Below are 12,374 nucleotides of genomic sequence, written 5' to 3' on the forward strand. Positions count from 1 at the left end.
TAACTCATATCTTGAGTATGGACAGGCTAAAATACAACTGGCAAAAAAGAAGTGTGAAATTAAAACAGGAATAAATGTCAGTTTCCCTCAGAAGTGTGCTGCTAATAAATACAGTCTATTAAAAAGTGCTATGCATAACTTCCAGATATATTCTACAAATGCTATAAATCTGCAGGAAAAAAACTGATTTACACATCCAATTAAAATTATAGTTATTCCATTTGTGGCACGTCACTTTCAGACAAAACAGTGTTTGATGATAAATAAAAATCTGCCTTTGGTGCTAAGCCAGAAGCACCAAAGGTGGAACTGTTGGAAATCTGTTAGAGTTTTTAGATTTGCTACTGGTTTCCTAACTGGGAATTAATAATATCTTTTAAATTATTATGTCACTACTTGCCTTCATTAGAAAATGCATTAGTTAGATTAAAATTGATCTTAAATTACAAGCACTTGTTTAGAAAATGTTCTAAAACTGATGAGCTGTGAAACTTTCTGCACACTGTGTCATTTCCAAACCACTGCAAAACAAACTGTTATGCTGAGTTGATTGTTCCAGACTTCACAGATTAAAAATGCTGGGTGATGTTAATTCTTGTATAGGTCGAACTGCTCTCTCTGAGTTTGCGTGCTGTGGAAATTAAAGTGTTAGAAATGGGAAGAAAATTAATTTTAAAAGGTATTTGAAAGGTCAGAGCATGTTATGATCAAATTAAACCAAACTGTGCAAGGGATTAAGGGTAGGCTTTTTGTGCTGAAAGGGTTTTTAGAATAGGTTTTGTAATTTTTCCTCTTTTCTTTGCTGTAGTAGCTCACCATCTGCAGTCTCTCCAAATGGCTCCAACAGCAGGGTACAGAAAATATGCAACTTATTGAGCTTCTTTCAATAAGAAGGTGCCATTCTCCTCTGGGCCCAGTGAGTTAGCTCAGATCACTTATAAATTCATGCTTTGCTAGAAATTCTGCTGGAAACACTATGGATTACACAGTGACTGTGTTGCTTTTTTTTTGTTTTGGAATTTTTGTCTTTTTGTTTTGGAATTTTTACATTTTTAAAATTTAAACCAGTTGAAAATAAACTCTGCTGACAGCCAAACACAACAAAAGATAAAACAGTAATGAAGAAATTTCTGGGATGGAAGGTTGTATAAACAACCTCAGCTGTCTGAACACATGTGTTTATTAGACACATCTGCCAGAAGGAACTTCCTCTGAATTTTATTGGTTCTCTGGTTGCGGTAAAACAACCTTTGTAAATTACCTTTATAGAGACCTCATTGCTTCTGGAAAGATTGATTCTCCTTGAGTTGATATGACTTGTGAGTTTTCCTCGTTTTTCCATTTATACATGAGCACAGTCTAGGCTGCATTCTAGAAGTCACCAGTCTGATTTGTAAAGCATATTGAGTAGTGGTGTAGAATGAGCTTAATGGAAACTTGTCCTGTTAGAAAGAGCCAAGTTCTTTCATTTTTACTTTTTACTGAGAGCTGTGCTATCCTTTGAGCAAAATTCTTTCCACACAAGCATGGGAGGGGTGGTAGTGGTAGGTGAAGGAGTGGGTGGGAATCCTAAATACTAATAGAGCTACTTAATTGTCATGGAAAAAGGATTTAGACAGACTTAGAGATATAGCAACTTAATTTGCTCATTGTTCACTAAGATTAATTTTCTGATTTCCCTGTAATGATACCCTGATGAATAGAGCATTGACAACACCTTAAAATTTGTTTATCACCAGTTGTAGTTCTTTGGGGTGAGTGCCACACTTCTGCCAACAGCGAGCTTCAACAGGGTAGCATCCCACTGATTTCAGGGACACTTTTGCGAGTGTCCTGGGCCACTACAACAGTCCTGACCAGCCTTTCTGGGGCCTCCCACCCCAGGAGCAGGATTTAAACTCAACCCTGAGCTGCCAATGTCTGTTTAAGCAGTGCTTCCAGCTGTTCTCCACCTTAGGCACAGCTTGTCCTTGTCTGTGGACTCTGGCCCACACATGGGATTCCTGGCTTGGAGGTAGAGCTTTCCTGTCACTGAGGGTCTGTCTGGAAATCTCTAGACTGTGTCTGACCCAGTGAACAGCAAGCCTGGCCTCAGAATTGCTCCATCACCTTGAACCCACCTGATGGATGGAGATCCTGGTTAAAGCTGGCTGCCAGCTCCAGAGCTGCCCTGCTCTGTGTCAGATGCCCTTGGATGGGCCCTGCTGCCACCCCCAGCTCCCCTCTTCACCTTGTCTGGGCTCACACCTCTATCTTCAGACCTTGTATCTTCTTCTGCTTAATTATATATAACCCCACATTTATTTGAAATCAAGATCTCAGAAAAATTGTTCTTAAGCTCTTTTAAATTTAGGAACACAAGCATTTGGCATATATAAATTGCAGAAGACAGTTGCAGAATGTTGATGACAAAGACAAATTTTTTTACATTTTGAAAGTGTGAAATGTTAGCAGTAAGAAGTTCTATATATCCAATAGCTTTAATGCCTATGCTCCTTTGGTATCTCTGTTGGATTTAGGGTGTTTTATTTCTTATATTGGTGTACCAGGTTTCTTCCAGCTTCCCTAACCCTAGTATCTGTTTCTAATATGATTTTTCAGAATACTTATGAGTCTGTATAGCTAAAAATAATAATGTATCCAAGTATAAATCAGATCACTAGAGGCTGAAATATGCCTTTATCCATCTAATCTCCTTGCTTCAATATCTAGAGAAGCAGAAGGCAAAAATACCACTGCATGACTTTGTAAGTATAGTGCGAGCTAAATTGAAGGTAATTTCACCTAAGCAAAGCATTCACAACAGAAATAAAATTTGGCTATAAAAAAGAGCATATTTGGGTCAGGGCTGTAATTTGGCTTGTTTTAAAGATATTGAAAACTGCATTACTTTAGTCAAGGAAGATATTACATGTTCTTTATAACTAAAGAATGAAAGCAAGTTGTGTGTGCATAAATATATATTTCTTTTTAACAAGTGTACTTATGTTTATGTGACTTTCTGCTAGAATTCAGGGTTATACTGAACAGGGCTGGAAATATAAACTAACTGGAGCTGAAGGAGAGCTTGATAGACTCCACAAAATGCCAAGGGTCCTTGAGGACAATGAAGCAATGATAAAACTTGTGATTTGTTTTTGTAGCCTCTGCTAGTCTGGTGAGGTTTATTCATCCTAGACTTGCAGCTAAGATCAAAGGGAACCTTTAAAATGTTGGCATAAGGAAGAGGAAGGATTGAGCAATTTGCCAGGGGTTGCCCCACGAGTCTTTCTGAGGGCTGATGGGAATGCAAAGATAAATGAGAATGACATCAAGTGAAGCAAACTGTCTTTGCCCATGGCTGAGGTGGAGATAACTGGGTTGAATAAGAGCTACTAGTACTTTCAAGGAAAGGTTAAAGTTTAGGAAAGGGTCAGTGTGCAGAATATAAATAAATGCCACAGGAACAAGGGTAAGTATAATTTGGGTTCAAGGCATAGTTGAATTAAGTAGTAAAGCATCTTAGTGTCAGGATGATTCCCTCGTGTAGGTTTTTCAGTGATCACTCCATTATAATTTTCTTGTACAATGAGTATGAGTGTTCACTGTTTGTCTTCTTTTATAATTTTCTAATTGACTCATACTTCTATCCAGAGTACCATTTCTTTCTAAGCACAGAGGAAAATTATCACCCATGAAAAGATGGTGTAACTTCTTTCTTGAAAGTATTATAAGGATTATACAGGTATTTGTGAGGAATGACATATATATAGTTGAGTATTTCTTTATGTCCACTTTGATTCTAGATACATTTGAAGTTAGAGTTATGGATACATTTTTAAATTAAATTTATAACTTCCCAAGAATCCTTGTTTTGATAGCTTATATAACATTTGAATTTGAGTAATCATTTCAATCAGTTGTCCCCCTGCTACACCGAATTTGGCTCAGCATCCTGAGTCCAGCTCTATGCATTGTCAACTAATTTGTTTAATAGTATTTTAAAGTTAATTTTAATATTCATTTGAGCATTTTTCCTCAGTGTTTCACAGAAAATTGGAACTAGTTTATGAAGTGTCAAGAATAATGCTCTGGAATATATAAATATTATTTAATAAGCGTAATTTTTTTTTTTTTTCATGTTTGATAGCTTCAGCTGGTTTTGGTAGGTCTGGCTGCTGTGGAATAAAATATTGGCACCTTTTCATAAATACAGATACATATGTATATGTACCTACCTAAATACACTAAAGTTATTAGTATTTGTTCTTTAGCTTTACTGAATGGAATTACTACAACTTTTGTGGTTGTTTTGGGGCACAGCTCCAAATGTTTGAGTCAAATCAACAGCAGTTAAAATACTGGAAGTTGGAAATAAATTGTAGGGGAGTTCACATTTAGGTACTCAGTACAGGAATATGCCAGTTCTAGGAAAAAAAAAAGGTGCAGAAAAAGGTTCTGCTGTGCAAGTTGCTTTCAGCTTGGCCAGCTGCAGGAATGTGGGGCAGCCGTGGCAGGGGCACCAGCGCGTGGCTGGAGGCACTGGGGGCTCTGGGCAGTGCCAGGGGCTGGCAGGGGCAGGAACTCGTGGGGCCTCTGCTTCCAGCCTGAGCGGCTGCAGCAAGCTGCCCTTGAAGCACGGTCCCTCTGCCTGCAGCATGGGCTCAAGCCAAGTGGCCTTTTTGTTCCTGAGCTCCTTCTTGCTGTTATTTTCCAGCGAGCCCTGGCTCAGAGGAAAGCTCTCTGCAGTGAGCTGTTGAGCACTCAGGCTGTTGGCTCTGTGGCTCTGCTGGGTCCTGCTGTGTCGCTTCACCGCCTTCCTGGCAGCTCCAAGCTCCCTTGCTGAGCTGTCTGGACCTCAGACATTGGGGCCAGCTTCAGTCTCATTTTTTCTCTCCTTCTCTCAGCTTCCCCTGCAGATCCTTGCACAGTTTTTGAAGCACTGAAAGACAAAACACTGCACCATTCAATACAGTGTCCACAAGAGAGCTGAAAGTAGCAGATGGTTGTTATTCTTTCCAATTTCCAGCACAGATTAAGAAAAAAAATCTTATTTGAACTACCACCGTTTTGGACTTTTTCCAATATTGAGACTAAAGATTTTGGTTTTAAATACCTCTTCTCTTACAGCCTGTATTTGAAAGAAAATTTACCCCTTGTGTCTTTATATGGTGTGCATTCATATGGTGTGTGCCTTTTCAGGAGAGCTTGACACTGAGAAGGGCAGCAGGGCTGGGGGGGGGAGCTTGCTAAGTGTGAGGGGAAGTGTAGGAAGGGCTCAGTTTGCATTAATGAGGTTGGCAATAGTGTAGGTATCTATTTTGAAAAATTAATTATTTTTTTAATATTAAGGAAATCAGAGGGTTGGTTGTTTAGAAGCAAAAAAGAGCACAAAAAAATACAGAACAAAATAATTTGCCAGACTAGTTCCCCTGAGGTACAGAAAAAGCACAGTGGTCTAGTCTAGAGCAAGTAGCAAGGCAGCTCTGCTTTGCAATGTCATCACCATTATATAACACTACTTCTTAAAATTCCATTTTATGGCTTGGGGAAATATGGTAAAATACAGTTCTACAATAAATGGTTTGAACAGAAGGGCCTCTTGTTCCTACCACATAAATACCTCTCTATTTTTATGAATTTTCATGTGAATGCAAATCACTGTTATATTATGTTCTCCCAAAATAATCTCTTCTGTCTATTAATGTGTTGTGCAACATGAAATATCCTTTTAGAATGCTATGAAAACACTTATTAAGGTGCTGTGACATTTGTTTCACATTGTGGAAAGATGCAGTGCTATGAAATGCTCCTTCCCAGCCCCAGTGTGCAGTGGAACCTGTCTCAGGATGCACAAACCAATGCTTCCTAGGTATTAGGCTGCCTCTGGCTCTTGTGTTCTTCTGAGAACCAAGTAGTAGTTGAAGTCTTCCTCCTCAGCCCATCAGTTTGTGAGTCCCTACCCTCACTGATCTGTGTACTGTGGCTCTCATCTGGGAGAGGATTCTATCTGTGCCCTCTAATACTGGCCAGCAGGTTCATTGTTGCCAGAAGTCTGCCTGTCCTGCTTTGATTTGTTCTTGGCTGTCTTAGAAGTGTCATTCTGCTCTTTGATCTGGAGGACCTTTCTGTGACCCCTTTCAGCTACCCCATTAGCAGTAGCTTGGTATGGGCTCCTATTGTGTTATTTTTTTGAAAGGTTGCTTTTTTCAACCCCACAGGATAAAGAAGACTATTTCAGCCTGACTCCAGCTGAACGTGGGGGTGCTGGGACTGTGGTTATAAACAATTTGAAATGGATTTCCCCTGCCTGGGTTGCTGTGGCTGTGGAGCAGCAGCCAGCCTAGAGGTACCTGCAGTCTGAGTCACTCATAGTGGGATATGGAGTACTACGTGGTGGTAGCAGATGTGAGTCTAAACCATCACAGCTGATAGGTCATGGTAATTTTATAAGCAGGGAATTTAGTGTACTCCTAGAGGAGCTTGCAAGGCCATGTTGTGGCAGATAATCTGCCTCAAGAACTGTGTTCACACATAACTCAGTGGAATTACATTGAGATTTATGCCAACTCTCTTCCCCCCTTTGACCTCAGTGAGCTCTTTGAATCATACTTAAGTCAGCTGTGACATTAGAAAGTGCCCCTTTGTTTTTCTGTATTTCTGCAATTGGGCACAGCCTGCAGAATGTGTGCTGAATGATTTAAAGAGATGTATTCTGGCTTTTGATGCGGCTTCAATGTAACCTGTTGCTGTTGAAGTAGTCCCAGGGCAATTGAGTTGGTGCTTTCATAACTTGCAGAGGAGGAAAACCATGCAGATTTCTTCTGCCTTTCTCACAGAGGGTATTATGCTTGTTTGGATTGTTCACATAAGGAGAAGTAAGCATTTTGTATGGAGTCCTTATTTGTGAAGTGCTTCAAAAAAAGTTCTATAGAACTTCTATGTAGAGACTGATTTCTGTGAAGAAACAAAGTCCCCTGTGTAGGGAGTTCTTGTTGTCTAAACCAAAGACAAAAACATCAGCAGTGACTCGAGTAAGTTCAGGGAAAACCAATAAGAGCAACTTAATGATTTGTTCACAGCTGAGTCAGTGGGGAGCTGCTCTCAGCTGGGTTGGCTCTTTCCAAGGCCATAGTAATTCCCTAAACCTGAGGATTTTTGTTGCTTTGACTGTGACTATTGACTTCTTAGTTTTTCATTCTCAACAGCGGGAATTTTTTGTCATTGAAATAATTTTGTGGGAAAAGAAAATCCCAAGTACAAGTAGCCTTCTTTTTACTAACATCACACATCAAACATCATGCTCTTCAAAATGCTCCTGGCGTTTCATATAACCTGCAAACACCTTTGTTGGCTAGGTTCTTTCTGTGACCCTACCTCAAGGACCAATTTTTCTTGTGTTGTGAAATCATAAATTTTACTTAAAGGGATACAGATATCTGATTCATATAGCATTCTATTCTATGTAATCCTAAATCACTGGACAATTTGGAAACTCTTATTGAAAGTTTTAAATAGGTCAAGAATAAATGGAAAGGTGAAGAGTCTGGTTGTGATATTAATTACTAATGTCCAGAGGTGTTGCAATGTTTGGTTCACTAATGGCCTTTCTCTATATGTGGAAGAGTATGTCATTTATTCAGTACATATTTACTATGGCTGCCTATTGAGAACAGCACTGAAATACCATATCTCATTTTGCTGTGAATGAGGAGAAGAAAGCCTTTAAACATGACGTCTGTTATTTATTAGAAAATAGAGCTGTGGAATTATTTTATGAATTCTGATTAGGAAAGCATTTTTAGTTAATGTGCTGCTTGCCAGCCAGTCCCAGCTTCTGAAAACTTCCTTGTAACACAGAGGTCACTAATTAATAGATATTTTTAACAGGTAAGTGTGGTCTCAGAGTCAGTCAAAGAAAGAAACTGAGAGTTTCTAGCCAGGCAAAAAGCCTGGGAAAGAATGTAAATAATCCTTTATCTCTCTTGTTTTTCAGAGTGTTTATAGTTAAGTTCTATCACTGTGCATCAGGCACTTTGCACTAATGCTGTAGGTTGTTTTCACTTCAGAACCAATGGATTTGATCCTTGCAAAGCTCTGTATAAAAGAGCGGTGTATTTTGAATAAATTGGAATTTTACTTTCAGCAGCCTTCTGAGTCAAGTCTATTCATTCCCATCCTGCCTCGACAGCGACAGGTAAGTATTGATAGTTGTGTGCTTGTCTCAGTTTATTTTCATTATGATTGGTCAGCTAACTAGGGTAGGATTGGACTTCTAAAGGCAGCTGCTAGTTTTCAGTGCCTTGGTATTTGAAGCTTCTGCTTTACATATTGTTATCCTGTCATCTTCCACCCCAAATCCCAGTGTCACCTAGGTTGCTCTGATAGGTGAATATCCATAGTTTTGATGAAATATATTTAAGATATATTGTTTGGGAACCAAAACTCATGTTGCAATGCCATCATTAGAAACTATGGCTGGCTATATGTAGCATCATTTCCTGTGCCTTCATGGAATATGAGGATTGAAAATGGTATTCCTAAAAACATCTTAATTTTATGTAATATCTCAAACTTTTTTCACAGGGTGCCAGTAATATTTGGGCACACCTGAAAGCTGTTTAAGAATTCAGGGAGTGTTCCAGTTTTCACAAGTGTCATGATCTGTGTCTGTCATGCTTTACTGTAGCAAATGAAAATTAAGAATACACTTCTATTTAAAGAGATCTGGCTATTAGCTTTCTGCTAGTTTTCATGGAAAGCTATACTGTTTTGTGACTTTTGAGAAGGGCTGTTTTGAGGTTGGGAAGGTGGTGTTTAGAGATGGTTATTCCTGTGGCAGTTTGATACCTTAGCAAGTAAATCACATGGACCCTACAAACTGTAAATTAAAAAAATCTTGACTGCCTCTGATTTCTTTTTTAATATCTCAGATGCACTTAGGATCCATTTACATGAGAGAATCTACTACCTCTGTAAATCCCGTTTTTTAATGTGTCACTATTTCTGTAAGGAAAAGCACTTTGCTCTTAAAATGGAATATTTATTTTTTCAGTAAATGATATCACTTGTTACTTGTCTAGTGTTAGCTAGTCAGGCTTTGACAATCACTGCTCCCTTCCTTCAGCTGTGTAAGTGTGTGTATAGTGCCCATACAGCTGTTTCCAGCTGCCCTGGGGAAGGCTGCAAGGCCACCTAGCAGTGACTGTGTCCTTGGCTTAGGATGTGTGCAGTTGTGGGGGCAATTGTCATTGCTCCAGGGTCATCTGATAAACCAGAACCCTGAGGGAACAAAAGAGGGTCCAAAGGATTGAAGGTCAAGGTTTTAAAAGGCTTAGATGGGGTATCTGCAGTGGGGTGACCTTGCTTGCAGGGAAGGAGGTTGCAGAAAAGCTGACTGGCTTTAATATTGGATCTATCCAGGTTGCCCCAGTGGGCAGCTGTTTCCTACAGCACCTGGATGTGTGAAGCAACTTGAGGATGCCTGACTCCTACAGCATGTTGGCTTTTAAAAGCAAATCATTACATGTTCTGGGTACCACAGGCAGGAACACCATTAAAGAGATGCTCTGTAATGGTTTGAATACAGCAATCACTTGTTCAAGTACTTTATATTTAGGTCTTAATGAGAAAATGACTGCATGTTACATCACATAAATCCACTAAGTGAGAAAATGATAATTTTAGGATTATCTTTGGAATGGATGCCTATTTTGTCAATTGCAGAGATGCTACCTGAAGGTAAATGTGCTTTGGCAAGCAGTCATTCTTTAACTGTGGTATTTAAACTAGTTGAGTTCCTGTTCCTTTGATTATGGCAGCTGGCAGATATTTCATTATCATTAACAGCTGTAGGTTATGGAGACCCATGTATTTCTCACTCAATAAGAATTTAACATATTTCTACTTGCCTTATAGGGCTGCTACAGCCTTTTCATGAAGGACTGATTTTAGCTTTTCTTTTGTAGGATAACAATAGTGTGTTTGAGAACTGTTTTTTCCTAAGGATAGATCAAAAATCCTATGTAGAGATTCTTAGTTATTCTCCATCTCTAGGGCTTTGTAAATGAATATTGTAGAATTCTGGGTGCCTAATTCCTGTGAAATTTCACTGAATTTCCTTGTGTCGAAATTACATTTAGATATTTGGCCAGATAAAAATCAGTGTACTTGTGCTAAGTTCAGTAAAACTAAGTACATTTCTACCAAGTAAGGATTACATTTGCAATAGGTTTAAAATTAAAAAAAACCCCAACTTTAAAACCTGGATACTAGTTCTCATCACTCAACAGTGAATGTTTTTCTTTATAACTTGATCCCACGTATCCTCATCAGAAACTTCAGAATTGTTCCTACTTAAGCTGAGACCTTTATGGATTTGTGACAGGTGCAGTGCTTCCAAAAGAGAAAAGGGAGCAAGATTCACTTCTTTGCTGCATTCTACGTGGTTTTCTGGGTTGGTGACACCCATTTGTTCCTGAGGGTGGTAGTGCTGTCCTGATCATGGGGTGGCTGCAGGTTGCATAGCTGGTCCCACATTGCTTTTAAGACCATGAGATTTTGTGGGAGGATGGATTGTAGGAAACTAGAGCTAGTGCTGAAGGCAATCTTGCCCCTGAGGAGTTGCAGCTGTACTAATTACCAAAGAGTAGGAGCAGCCCTGCCTTTAACAGGGCACAGCTGTGTCCAATAAGGCTGGGCCAGTAAGGATGGGTGTTATAAAAGAGTGGCTCAGCTGGTTGAGAGGAGAGTTGGCTGCTGTGCTTTTTGTGAGGAGCAGGGGTCAGGCGTTTGTGCTGGGGACAGGTAGGAGTCAGCCAGCCATACAGAAGAAAGAGAAAAGGAGTCAGTGCTGTGAGGAGCTGCCCATGAGGACTCACAGAGAGAAGGTATGAAAGTTTTACAGTAAGATAATAAATTAATGGTGGCAGTTCCCATCCGCTGTTGATTGGTGCCGAGGACCGATGCCAACAATTGGTGGCCTGTATAGGGGTGGATCCCAGCAAGATTAAAGCTTAAAGATCCCAGGAAACATCCTTTTGGTAACTCCTAGTATGAAAATAAAATCTAGCATGTGTATTTTCATTTAAGGCTGTTGTTTTTCCTGCCTCTGACAGCTTTTTCTACCTCAGTAGATTTTTGGATGGCAGAGCTAGGCTAAGAGTTTCTAGGTGTCTCTGGCCATCCAGTCTGGCTGTTTCCAGCACAGATACAGTGATGCTACTGGGATTTTTAAAGCAGTAGCAGTCCTCAGGTGCTCCTGCTCTTGCTGTGGTGTGCTATGCTTAAAAGCCACATTCAGGAAACCATGTGCAGATTTTCTAGAAATACACTCTAAGATCTGGGCATGGTAGAGTACCTGTCAGGTGTTTAATAGCAGGAATTTACTACAGATAGCAAAAGCAGGGAATTGAAACCATGAGTCTAAGCAGTTCTCCACAAGCTATTGCTGGTTTGGAAACCTCTGATGCCCCCTTGCAAATTCAGCTGTGTGTGTTCCTCACCCAAGCAATTGCCTTTTCTTGCCCTCTATCTATTCCTATTTGTTGGAATTGTGTTTTAAATGCTGGGGTTTTTTTTAGCATTTGTTGTGATCACCTTTGTGCTTTCCAAATTCTATGCAATGCAATCATATAGTAAAATTAAAATTGTTGTTTTGAAGCTGGCAACCTAGAAAAGGGGCTGTAAGGGTGAAAGACTTGCCTTTTTAGAGTTGCTTCTTTAATGGTTTTGGTGTCTGATTAAATGTGGTCTTGTGTGTGTAACTGTAAGTTGCTTAATATGATCTAATAACCTAGAACCAGGTCTTAAAGCTTGACATCCTTGGTGTTAATATGGCTGAAACACCTGTTTAAGGGTTATAGTAACATTTTTCTACAGCACTGTACTATGAAAGTAGATCTGTGTTCTGGAAGAAATTAATGGTATTATCTCTGGAATTAAAGTATTTATTTTTTTGATTTAGATTCTCGTTTTATGTGAAGTCTGGTCTCTACTTTTCCATGTCAGTATGTGCCTTTAAGCTGTTAATTACACTGACCTTTTGCTGGACAGATGGCTAAATAAATTGCAGCAGTCATAAACCCTCCTGCACTTTCATTATGTTCATAAAGCCATCAGATTATAGGGTGCTTTTTTTCAACCTAGTCCACATTCAGTCATTTCAGCTGAACACTGTGACCGTTCACATGAAACAATTTCTGATCTAGTCAGAAATACCTGCCTGTGGCAGTTATTCTGTGTAGCATCCCTACAGGTGCTTTTGCCAACAAGCAATTGCTTCCATGTGACAGGAGAATGGCTGTCCTTGTAGTTAAGGGTAATGACTGCCAGTCCTTGTATATAAGCTCAAGAGCATGAATAAGTGCCTCGTGTTTCTATTTTATTTCCTTCTA

At 39.6% G+C, this 12,374-nt stretch overlaps 1 long non-coding RNA gene across 1 annotated transcript in view; it reads left to right on the plus strand.

Annotated features, from left to right (window-relative positions):
• Nucleotides 1-286: 286 nt before the first annotated feature.
• Nucleotides 287-12,374, plus strand: part of LOC116183898 (uncharacterized) — a 300,100-nt gene continuing 288,012 nt past the window's right edge. The window contains exon 1 of the long non-coding RNA XR_014956902.1: nucleotides 287-10,868. This is a non-coding gene — a long non-coding RNA (uncharacterized LOC116183898). The remainder of the gene's footprint in view (nucleotides 10,869-12,374) is intronic.

This window comes from Lonchura striata, chromosome 8 (assembly GCF_050655825.1).
Source record: "Lonchura striata isolate lonStrDom1 chromosome 8, ASM5065582v1, whole genome shotgun sequence".
NCBI lineage: Eukaryota > Metazoa > Chordata > Aves > Passeriformes > Estrildidae > Lonchura > Lonchura striata.